We start from the raw sequence: 12,786 nt of genomic DNA, 5'->3' as shown, positions 1-12,786 counted from the left end.
GACTCAGAGTGGCTTACAGATTACGGCAAAATTAAATGCTGCATTATACATACAATAATAAATATAACATATCAAATTATAAAACAGTTAAAACTTATAAATACAATAAAACACATTAAAAATATAAGTGCTGAGTCCCATAATCATTATTCAAGCTGCTACATTCAAGTCAGATTCCAAATTACAGTAATCCTTGAATGCCTGTGTGCAAAGCCAGGCCTTTAACTAGTTCCTGAAGACCAGAAGGGATGGGGCCAGTCTGATGTCACTGGGGAGGGAGTTCCATAGCCAAGGGGCTACTACTGAGAAAGCCCTGCCTATTGTACTCACCAGTCACATTTACGAAGTTGTGGAACTGAGAGCAGGGCCTCCCCAGTAGATATTAAAGCTCTAATTGTCTCATAAAGGGAGATACATTCAGATGTATATTTTCCTCATCATCATAAATATTACATTAATTGCATTCATTCTGGAATCTTTTAGTTTTACAGTATAACCCCTAAATCCACAGGAGTCATGTTTCAAGATTCCCGAAACCACATATAATAGTGAACCCTATAATTTAATTATATCTGGACTAAAAACATACCATAGAAATATTCTTTTATGTAAATTAGAAATATTCACACTTTGGGACGTATTATGTGCTAAATTCACATATGGCATTTTCCCCACAGAAAAAGCATTTTTCTGTCCAGAAAATATTTCTATATACAAGTAATTACCAAAGCTCTCTTTAACATGGACATTATACACACAGATGCACACACACGCACAAAACAAAGTTTGCTGTTCAGAACAATAATTTTGTGTAAAATCAATTCCTAACAGAGCGGAAAATTAGGGAAAGAGAGTGCAGTCAGAGACAAGCTGCTTCTTTCACTTTCTTCTTTTTTGTATGAGATTTTCTATTTATTTGTCCTTTTATGTACAATAGAAACACCTAATGTGTACCACACTCCATGTACTGATTTCATATGAGCTGGGAGTTTTGCAGGAAATAAGGATCTAAATCCAATTGCTTGTCCCAGTTAGCACAAACCCAAAGAATCAATGTACTGACTTATCAGTACGTAGAGAATTCAGCAGACCAACTCCAGTTGGGACAAACAAATGGATTTAGTCCTAGGATGTTTGTAAAGAAAGTTCCTTTTGAAGATTGTGAAGAGGGACAATTATTTCCACATCGCTTAGGATACCAGGGATGTGAAAATCAGCTCCCATCATTGAGACATGCCCAGTTATGCCCAGTAGTAGGTTCTGAAAATATAGAGGATGAAAACGTGGTGCAGTTCCTATTTTCAAATCTCATAGTGCTTCACTTTTGGTGGAGACTGTTTGGGATCTCCACCTCGTTCCAGATAGAGGTCATTATAGGGATATTGCTTTGGCTCCACAGGCTGGTAGAAGGGATACATTTCGCCCAGAGCAAACATGACAAGCATGAACCCAATAAAGCCAAAGAGGTTTCTTCTTCTTGACAAGATTTCATTACCATATTTTTGTATTCCTGAATGTTAATCACATAAAATTAACTTTCTGGCTAATGGACCAATGCTGTATACATTGGAAAATATTTCTTCGGTAAAGGGAGTTGGATTGTAATCAACTGTCTTTAGATAACTATTTGAATGCACACTGCCCAGGATTTTCAGCAGTACTGACAATGGATTTGAAACACATTTTGCAGGTGTGTGAGGTGAGGTTCAATTGTCTTACATGTCTCTCTAATCCTTCTGTATACAAAACAGACCAAATGTAACAATCCTGAAAATCTCCTGTTTCTTAAAGTGGTTAAAACATAGGCAGATTTGAAACTGAAGCTCTATTTGTTTGAAGGATTAAACATTTTAGGACAGTTTTGTTCCTGACTCCTGCTCTCAGTCTAAGAATTCAAACTTGCATTCTTTTAGTAAGTAAAAGGCTTAAAATAATGCATGCAAGCACATATAATACCCAGTCAATTTTAAACTATTAATGTTAACCTACATTTTTAGTATTAGTGTCAGTCTTTGTTACGTATATGTTAATATATGTATTTTAATAGTATTGTATTTTATCTGTCTATTTCAACAAAATGTTGTAGCCTGCCTTGAGCTGTGAGGAGATGCAAGTTGTTGTTAGCATTTATAAATGCACAATCAGTTTCTAATAAATTTAAAACTTCCTTGCTGGTCTAGATATAGAGTATCTCCAATTCCCCTCAATACTATACCTCTTCCTCAATTCTATGTAGACTTGATGGGAACATTGGTTCATGTCTTGAAGATTATACCAAATAAGGAGGATTCAATAGATAGAAATTCAACAAGAAAAAAGAGAAGGAGTATATGCTTTCTCTTAAGTTTGTGTGGGAGATTAATTTGTTGTGTTGTATAAATTACATGAGTCTACAATTTAAAACTGGTGCAGTGAATTAAACCATTGAGCTGCTGATCTTGCTGACCAAGATCAAATCCGGGGAGCAGGGTGAGTTCCTGCTGTTAAGTCTAGCTTCTGCCAAACTAGCAGTTCAAAAACATGCAAATGTGAGTAGATCAATAGGTGCCACTTCTGTGGAAAGGTAACAGCACTCCGTGCAGTCATGTTGGCCTCATGACCTTGGAGATGTCTATGGACAATGTCTGCTCTTTGGCTTAGAAATGGAGATGAACACCACCTCACAGAGTCAGACACAACTAGACATATTGCCAAGGGAAACCTTTACTTTTACTTTACAGTTTAAAAATCAGAGCCTTTAACTTTTCATCCAGTGCAACTTTGTATCTAAAGACCATTCATTCTTTTTATGTATATTTCCCCTTTCTGATATCCTCAAGTGGAATTTCACAGAACAATCAGATTTGCACTTATACATTTTCAGTATAAAGTATTAATTAACTTAAGCCCCTTCCACACTGCCATATAATCCAGATTATCAAATTTGATAATCCACATTATCTCCTTTAAACGGGATTACATGAGTCTACAGTGTCATATAATCCAGTTCAAAGCAGATAACCTGGATTTTATATGGCAATATAGAAAATGCCTTAGCTAAACAGAATCACACAGTTATACAACCAATTTTGTAATGGTGGTCATGACCTTGAGCCTTTATGCAAGGCTCAATTAGTTCTACACCCACCAGATCAAAATTAAGAGCAAGTTATTTGTTTATTTGCAAAATTATAAATTGCAATAGGGACTTTAGCTGGATCTACACTGCCAGTGATCCTAAATTATGTACTTTGAACTGGATTATATGAGTCTAACTGCCATATAGTCCAGTTCAAAGCAAATAATCTGGGATCATTTAGTCAACCTCTAAGAAAGAAGTGCAACTTGTACAATGTTTTTACATTGCTATAGTGCCTGAAAAAAATTACAGGCTAGATCATTTGAAGTTACATTATCTCCTTTCAAATCGACAGTAAATTCCCCAGTCAACCTTCTTTTTATCTAATGGAAATCAATGTATATGAGGGCAGTGTATAAAGGCAGATGAGGAATTAAGGGATGTAATATGAATAATCAGGGATGTAACATAAATCAAGTCAAGTCTTTCTCAGTTTTCAATTTATTTTGAAGATTTCCTTTGGTGGGTTGAGGAGCACATGGTCTTAAGCATTCTAATGAAATATGTATTTGCAAAAATAAATCAACCATGCACTAACCAATAAAATGCCAAAGAATTAAAGGGAAGATGGAATAATTTCACATTCTCCCTAATAATGTAGTTGGGAAATCCTGCTTCCCACTATCACTGATCACTGGGCATGATGACTGCAGCTGATGGAAATTGAACATCAATAGTACCAAAGGTTCCTCAAACATAGTTAGCCCAATAGTTTATGGAGAAAGGGAATCCTCCTGAAATTTCTCACAAATTAACTACCAACAATGCTATTGAGTGGGATTTAGGAATGAACCTTCCTTCCTTAATAATAATAATAATAATAATAATAATAATAATAATTTTTGCCTGCCTCTCCTCATGGCTCTAGGTGGATTAAAAAATTACTAAAACACACATTCATCTAAAAATATTCTTTAAAATACACATATTAAACATATTTCCACAAAATACATATTAAAATACACAAAACATAGATTAAACATAAGATGAAAGTTTAAAATTCATCATTAAAACAGTCTGGGTAGGCCTGCTGGAAGAGATGGGTCTTCACTTGTGTCTTAAATTGTGACAACTGATGTAGGTATTAGCGTTCTTCCGGTAGGTTGTTCCACAGTTTTGAAGCAGCTGATGAAAAGGTCCTCTGAGTGATGGTTGCCAGCCGGGTTCTGGCAGGCTGGAGCAAACACCCCCCAGAGGACATCTGTTTTCGGGGCAGATTGAGCGAGAGAAGGTGATCCTGTAGGTAACCAGGACTCGATATAGGGCTTTAAAGGTCAAAACCAACCTTTTGTACTTTGCCCGGAAACTAATTGGCAGCCAGTAGAGTGACTTTAGGATAGATGTAACATGTTCACTCCTGCATTTTCATAACCAATCTGGCTGCCACATTTTGAACCAACTGGAGTTTTCAAACTTGGTGAAAAGATAGCTCAATGTAAAATGCATTGCAGAAGTCCAACCTTGAAGTCACCAGCACATACACTACCATCTTAAGTTCCTCCAAATCTAGAAAGGTCTCTGCTGGCATATCAGCCAAAGCACTCCTGGCCCTCACATTTACTTGAGCTGACATTTAGAGAGACTGATCCAGGAGCACTCTCAAGCTGTGTACACAGTCTTTCAGTGGGATTGTAACCACATCCAGGAGTGGTTGACATACATCCATCCCCAGATTAAGACCCTTGATGGCAAGCACTTTTTTTTCCCAGATTCAGTTTCAATTTGTTTTTCCTCATCCAGCCCATTACCTTCTTTCCTTCCTTCTTTCCTTCCTTCCTAAGGGTAAATTACTATACTTGCCATACACATGACTTTCAGAGAATTATAGGACACACACAAATATTCCTTGAATCCAAACAACAGCCCTTTTTTTTTTGGCAATGGACAAATGTTGGTTCCATTGTGACTGATTAGAATTGTGTCTTTGCTTTTGCCTTTGTGGAATACAGAAGCCAGTTCTCTTCTGATATGAAATTATGTCTAGAGAATTCCAATGAGAGGTGATGTCTATTTACTAAAGCATCTTTGGAAGCAGACAACCCGAATTCAAACTTCTCTCCCTTTCTAAGCCATTTTAGAGAAAACAAGAGTACTGTATATTATTAGCCCTTGAAAAACAGGTTGTTAAGTGGATGAGTGGAAAGCTATTTTCACCCTGGCTTCAGTACCTGTTTCTTCAGTACATAAACTCATCACTATCAAGTCATTTGTGTCCACAGTCTGTAAAAGTTATTAATGTTAGCAGGCAAAAGTCACATCTGTCTTTTTCAGCCTCTTTACAGCATTTCACCTCATGGGTAAATGTTTTCAAAACCCAGTTCTCTCCTTTCCCTCTCACCCTTGGTTAAGCCTCCAAAGAATTAAAAATATTTCCTTTAGTAGACAGAGTTCATAACTGAAATACTCCTGATGTCTTTTAATTTCTAATATTTGTTTGTTTATCCTGCACCTCCTCATTGTGTTTGTCTCCTTATAAAGCAAACAGTGTACACACACATCTGTGGAATCTGGCTTTTTTTTAAAGTCCTGCTCTACCAGAAACAGGAAGGATTAATTACTACAGGCCAGCTCTAGATGCACCCTGTGCTTCTTTAACACACCAAATTAATTCAGAGTTGACAAAACTCTTTCAGACACAACCTGCTTCCTGCTGATGGTGCTTTATTAGCATATTCTTCCCAGAAAAAAATGCTTCACAGACCCTTTTTACCTCTCTTCGGAGTTCAATTTGTAAAGCACTGAGTGACAGGCAGCAAAATGGCTTGAATATATTGAAGGCAACTTGCCAAAATCCCCCCAATACAAGCACTTAGGAGCCTTTGTTCTGAGTACATTAAAGTCACAGAAGGTCCATGTACAGTAAGCAGTACAGGGCAGACAGGATGTTCACAGTAAGACAAAACAGCAGGTGATAAATGACATTAAATAACAGTGAGAATTTACCACAGTCTAAATTAACTACTGGAGTGAAATGTTCTCGGCTCTAAGGCTATATTAACAGTGAATTTATAATTAGGTGATTATAATTCTTTTTACTGTTCATGTAAGTCTATAAGTAAAAATGATGAAGACAGAGACAACCTTACTGGCCTCTGGAGACAAGCTGCTATTAGGTTCTTTTCTTTTCTTCCTTTTGTTTGTTTTTGGGGGTTTTTTTGTAAGTGTCTGAAGAAAAGACACAGAATAATTCATATTCAAACTCTTATGAAATGAGTAGTGAAATTTGAATTACTCAATATATATTTCTATGCAAACTGGAACTACTCAAAAAGGATGTTTAAACCATTTGAAAAAAAGAATTCTGAATGCTACTTGAAATCCTGATGAATAAACATCTGCTTGCGACACACACACACACACACTTTGTATTATTATCCCAAGTCTTTGAGCAATCAGCATTTCAATATTGAGAATATGCCTCTTACTGATTATTTCAAAGAGTTCTCAGGCCACCTAAAATGACCTGGCCCTCAAAAGAAATGTATTTAGAACTAGAAGATAATTTTGTTTAAACATTCAGTTTCTTGAAAGCTGGGTGGATTTTTAAAAGACAAGGATACAGAGCCAGCCTAGAGATGGGTATGAGCAAGGCAGTCATCTCAGGTGCACAGAGTAGCAAATTCACCACCTCCTACCTAGATAGAGGCTATGCCATATTGAAGCATTACTGGCCCATAGCACTGAAAACATGGAAATTCTTCTCAAAGAAGAAAAATCCCAGTATGAAGTATATGCATCCTACCACTATTGCGATCACCATCAGTGGCCAATTTGCTGCCTAGAGTCAACTGCTTCCCACATGCCTGGCTCTAGATTTTATAAAGACCCCTTTCACACAGCTGTATAAAATCCTCCTTGAACTGGATTATATGGCAGTATACTCAGATAACCCAGTTCAAAGCAGATACTGTGCTTTCCCCCTCTAGCACGCAACTTTCCAATGCATTTTAAGGAGGCTTCCCTACTTACCAGGGAAGGAAGAGCAATCGAGCTGGAGATATCCTACCCTGGGCTTCCTTTAAAGCTATCTTTTTTCTTTTGATTTGCAGGCCCTGGAGGGGTGCCTTTTCCCTCTTTTTCTTTCTAGCGGCTGTAGTGGAAAATATTTCAGAAGCCCAGCCTTAGGTCACAAATTCTGAGCAGGGAAATTGTTAGTATTTTTGAATAAATGAGTTTCACAAACAAAAGTCCTGTGTTATGAATTATGAATAATGTCCCCAAATTGCACAGATACCCTCACATTATAATAAAGAGACAATTTCGGATATCATTTATGCCCGTTCTCCTGGCACATCATTTCCTCATGCCAGGTGAGTGCAAGGAGGGATGTAATGGTGGCCCTGTAAGTTTTATTTTATTTCTAGGGGTTATTTTGGGGCTTGGGGGGATGGCAATGGGGACTCACCCCTGGGTAGTCCCAGGACTACCTGAGAGTGAAACCCCACAGGCCCATTACCCAATTAGATCCGGGCCTTTCAGGAAGGTCCGGATCTAATGGGGTATCTAATTTGGATCAAACCAGGGAAATCCTTGTTTTAGCCTAATTAATTTGGTTCTTTTGGACACCTCTGGTAAAACCAAGAGAAATCTCAGTTTTAAGGCCTGTCTGGATGGGCCCTTAAACAGAGACTGGATGGCCATTTGTCAGGGTGCTTTAATTGTGCTTTTCTTGCATGGTAAAGGGTTGGACTGGATGACCTATGTGGTGTCTTTTCCCCCCATTAATTGGAATTGATGGCAAACAATAACAACAAAACAATTTGAGAAGATATATGAATGTTGTAAACAGTTTTTTTTTCTCAAAGGTGTGAATTCTGGGAATCTGCCTAGAATATTTCCAGTATGTATACACTTCGTCAAATGCATACACTAAATAAGATGCAAGCACATAATGATTTAATGTTTTCATCTCTGCATTAAATTGAACATTTAACCATTTTTGTTTAATCAAATTATTATTGTTCATTCCTTGCATTCATTTATTTAATGCAACCTATTGAGTTTTACCTTCCTCCTTTATTGTGATAAAATGCATCCTAAATCCTATTCATTACATGTATACAGTTCTTGTCATATGTACTAAATGCACACCTCGGGAGGTGGGCAAGATATGTTTTGGCTATGAGCCAGAAGCCTAAGTGATAAAGATCTTTATATACTTCCAAGGTTTTTATCTCCTTTCTAATTTGGCAGGCTGCCTCTTTCTCATACCAAACTATGGCAATAAATGCCCTACACTCAAAAAACACTTTGGCAGGATATGGATAGGGGCATGGCTTCTGAACTGGGGGAAAAAAACAAACAAAATCCCAGGTGCACTCACACACACACAAACTTGTGAGCACTAGGAGAGATGTAATGGCAGCCTGGTAAGTTTGATTTTATTTCTAGGGGTTGTTTTGGAGGGCTTCAGGTGGCTGCATTCCATCCCAATAGTTATCCTACCCCTCCCTCCAGGAAAAGCCCTATTTTTGGGGGTGGCATGGGAACTTAAACCCACACCAAAGCACTTTTAAGCCCTGTCTGGAAGTGCAATAAAAGCCTCCAAGGAAGGTGTCTCCATCACATGCTGAGGCAGAGAGTTCCACTGTTGAACAGTTCTTACAGTCAGGAATGTTCAGGTGGAATCTCCTTTCCTGTCATTTGAATCCATTGCTTGAGCTTTTCCATCCCTCCCACCCTGCATGCTGATTGTCTTAGTGTTCTGTTAGCCTGTCTTGTTGTTAGCTTGTTTCTCTTGTCACATCTCTGCATTTGGCGTGTGGCATGGGCCCTGGATCTGGTTGGTTTATCACCCCTTAGTGGAAGGGGGAATAACGCAGGTGGGCCCTGGGGTGCCGAGTTTTCATTGACCGGTATTGGGCCAACAGCGCCCAGGCTAGTAAGCAGCATCGGTCAGTAGTGGGCTGCCCGACCCCTGATCCAGGACCCATGCATGCCTGCCAACCCTTGTTCCTGTAACCAATAAATGAGTTGTGGCCATTTTCTATTCCAACCTCGTTGTGTATGTGTCTTCTTGGTTAACTGGAGGGAGGTGTATCATCCATGCACACACAATCCTTCCATTGCTTACAAAGACCCTTATGTGTGGGGTCATCTACAGTTCTTTTTTAATTCCACAAAATATTCAGCTAGTGTATAATAGAGCTAGAAAGAAAGTGAGTGTTCAAATCTTTAAATGTAAGAACAATTGGTAGTGTTACTGTCCCCTGTTTGAATTTATCATAAAAAGTAGGGGGATTAAATTCACATCTAGATGGGCTGAATATAAAAAGGGAGTGAAGAGCAGAGAATTTGGAGATATCCTCACACTTTGAATTTAACTGTTCTCAGTGTTTTAGAGGATGTATCACTAAAGAAATCCAGTCTTATTCCTGAAGATTTTCATTTTACACAAGCCTGTTTGCACATATGCTTTAGAGGGGTGTAATGCTGTGAGCACCTGTGCTATCTCTTGTTTTGAGTGGTTCAAGAATGTTCAAATAGTGTTTGCTCATTACTGGGATGTTTTCCTCTGTATTTGGAAAAAACTCAGGATGCCAAAATGCTGGAATGTTTGGACCCATTTAGTTCCTCATAGGCTGATTGAGTTCAGCTCAGCTAGATACTAAGCATAGCTTCCTGTGTCCTTTTGAAATCTGCATTTTTTTCTTGCCCTGCTGGAGTCCATGCTTGTTTTTAAGAACTAACATATTTCACGTCATTTGTATCTACCATATGTATTCATGGATGGTTATCCTCATTGCTCTGTTTGTATATTATTCCTTACATCCTTATTTGGGACTGTATATATTCAGAGGGGGGAAGGAGAGGGGAAAGAGGGGAAGGGAGGGAGAGACATGTATGTGCATCCCTGTTCTCAGTTACTGCAAATGCTGGTATTTCCTTTCTTCCTTTGCAGAAATTTACCAAACTCCACCTAAACACCACGACCAACGTAGAGTTATTGATGCTCTCACTTGCCCTATTCCATGCCTGGTGACAAACAAAGTAGGATTGCAGTAGTGTCTGGTAATGTCCTTGTAAATGTATGTGAAATTATTATATGGGCCACTGAACCTTCAGAAGACCTCAACAGACTTAATAGACAGCAGATGCAATTCCCTTTTTCTGGATATGGGAGAATAGCCAGATAATTTTTTGCAATCCAACCACTTGCTACCAGGCATAGAAAGGGATTGAAAGACTTCAGACTCTACGGTATATGCTGAGCTAGGCAGGATTACAGCCTTTAATGGAAAGCAGTGTGTTGATGACCAACTCAGGTATTAATCAAGCAGGAAGGGTTAATATGCTATCAAGAAGAATTTGACTTGATGCCCTGGAATATTAACAATCCATTATTTGCAAAGTTTAGTTGCAGATTTCCATCTTCAGGCATAAAGGGAATGGGGTGGAAGCAAGGAACTCTGATGCTTATAACTCACAGAGTTTGTTGTTAGGCTTACACAAACTACAGTTTTTTATTAAACATACCTAGGACCCTGTGGTGTTTTCAGCATGAATACAAGACATAATATAAATATTATTATTACTAGTTAAAATGATAACATATGAAATACCCAAAGTTTTATACTAAGGATTTGGTGGTAGCACAAGGGCACACAATCACTGCATTGTTAAGGATTCAGGTTCATATGTCAGGTACCCTCTGGTTTCTGAAAGGGATAAAGAAACTCAATTTAAACACACACCTTTAAGGTCAAAAGACAGAGCAGAGCTGATGAGTCTCAAAGGAATGGCATTATTAGGTAAGCCCAAACAAAGACAGAAGGTCAGTTCTTCAGCGAGGAAAGGAGATCTGAGCTGTGATATTTTCTTCATGGTTTCCCAGAGAGAGAAGAAGAGACACCCCCTCCTTAATTTCCATCTCTGTTCTTTTCTCTCTGACCCTGACACACAGAGTAAATGTTCCCTTCAGCATTCTTAAATTCTAATCTTCTTGGCTCTTTTCATCACCCGGTTTGAGCTCTGGTCTTTTCCATTCCTTCACCACTTGATGCATTCATTTCTGGTCACCTACCAGTGTCTCTTCTGTCACCAGCCAGAAAGATCAGACAGGATTTCCCACATGCCACTTCAAGGAAAGCATTAAAAAACAGCTGAAACATTGATAGGAGAAATAAGCAATTACAGCAGTGAGTAATTTGCTTTTCAAGCCTGTGATAAGCAGATGCTAGTTCCTCCTCAACCGCACAACACACTTGTCTTTCATCTTAATTCTAACACATTCTATATAGACACTATTTCTTTTCACAAATGAATTCTTTATATGAGAACCAGAACAATCTGTCTTAAAATAAACAGTACTTCAACTTCTAGGGATTTTTCTGTCTGGTCAGGAAAAGGTCTAGAGATAAAAAGAATACTTTGAGTGAACTGTCTTTTGCAATAAGCATACAGACGACAGCTTAAGAGAGATTTGACAAAGAACAGATATTTATCTAATTTTAACAGATATAGAAAAGATATTTATATCAGTTGCTTTTGCATTTTGCTTATTTTACTCAGAATATGCAGTAATTTCCTGTGACTTTGGGGCCAAGAATAAACTAAAAGGAAATATCTAAAGCTTATGTACTTTTCTACCAACTAAGTACCACAAATGCCTGGTACTCCTATGAGTTTTTCAGTGGATTATTAGTGATTTTCTTGTTGCAACTTGTAACATGGTTTGTTTTATTTCCAGAAGACTAGAGTGTCAATTTGATTGGCTCTTCCCAACTCCAATTGATCTATGTAATCACTCACAATACATAGGTAAATCCCATGGATTCAACAGGGCAGGATGATGACCCGGGGGGGGGGGGGTACACATGCCAGGAGAGAGGACGGTGCATGCCCCTTCTGCCATGTGTGCCACAAATTTGCCACCACTGCTCTAGAGTTTTCTGAAAACTCTGGATGATCTCCAAGCTTTCTTTAAAATGAAGTAAAGTCAGGCTAGGGGCAGAAAACGGGGGAAACTTATCAGAAGTTCCCATGTATTGTGTAGGCAGCCAGCACTGGACTCAGGCTGACTTCAGGGGCTCATCTGCACTGATTCCATAATGCAGTTCAAACATGTGTGGCTATAAAATGCACAATACCAAAGCGTGCTGTGGCAAATATTATTAATAATAACACCAACAACTTTATTTTTGTACCCAACTCAGGGCAGCTTGCACACATAGCTTTGCGCAGTGGCAGTATAGTAGCCAATGAGGTTAATCCGAGGTGTGATTATTGCTAATTGAAAACTTTTTCCAATACCCTGCCATGAGGGCAGATTGCACATGACACAAAGTGCCTAAAACAACACATCAAATAAACACACAGTACAGTAAAAAGTAGAAAACCAGTAGCATATAAAGCAATTTAATACTCAGAACAATGCCCAGTCTATGGTGACAAGTTTAACTGGCTACTTTTTGATGTGTAGATTGTTAGATTGACATTTCTGGGACAGTTTCAAGTCCAGGAAACTGATTATACTGAAGTTGGCCTTGAACTATTTCCAGAACCCAAAGTATTTGTGGCTTGATAGTTACTAGTGAATACAAGTTTTTCCACATTTCCAAATAAGTTGCACCAGTGCTGCAGGGGAATGTGAGGTGGAAACAAAGGAAAGTAAGTTAACAGTGGGGATAATCAATTACCTGTCTAGGGGGGGAGGTCAATTAGTTCCT

At 38.5% G+C, this 12,786-nt stretch overlaps 1 pseudogene; it reads left to right on the top strand.

Annotated features, from left to right (window-relative positions):
* Positions 1-12,289: 12,289 nt before the first annotated feature.
* On the top strand, positions 12,290-12,407 carry LOC132772416 (U4 spliceosomal RNA; annotated as a pseudogene).
* Positions 12,408-12,786: the final 379 nt, after the last annotated feature.

Source organism: Anolis sagrei, chromosome 3, assembly GCF_037176765.1.
Source record: "Anolis sagrei isolate rAnoSag1 chromosome 3, rAnoSag1.mat, whole genome shotgun sequence".
Taxonomy (NCBI): domain Eukaryota; kingdom Metazoa; phylum Chordata; class Lepidosauria; order Squamata; family Dactyloidae; genus Anolis; species Anolis sagrei.
Note: the sequence above shows the minus strand (reverse complement) of the source record. Positions and strands in the feature narration are given on the sequence as shown.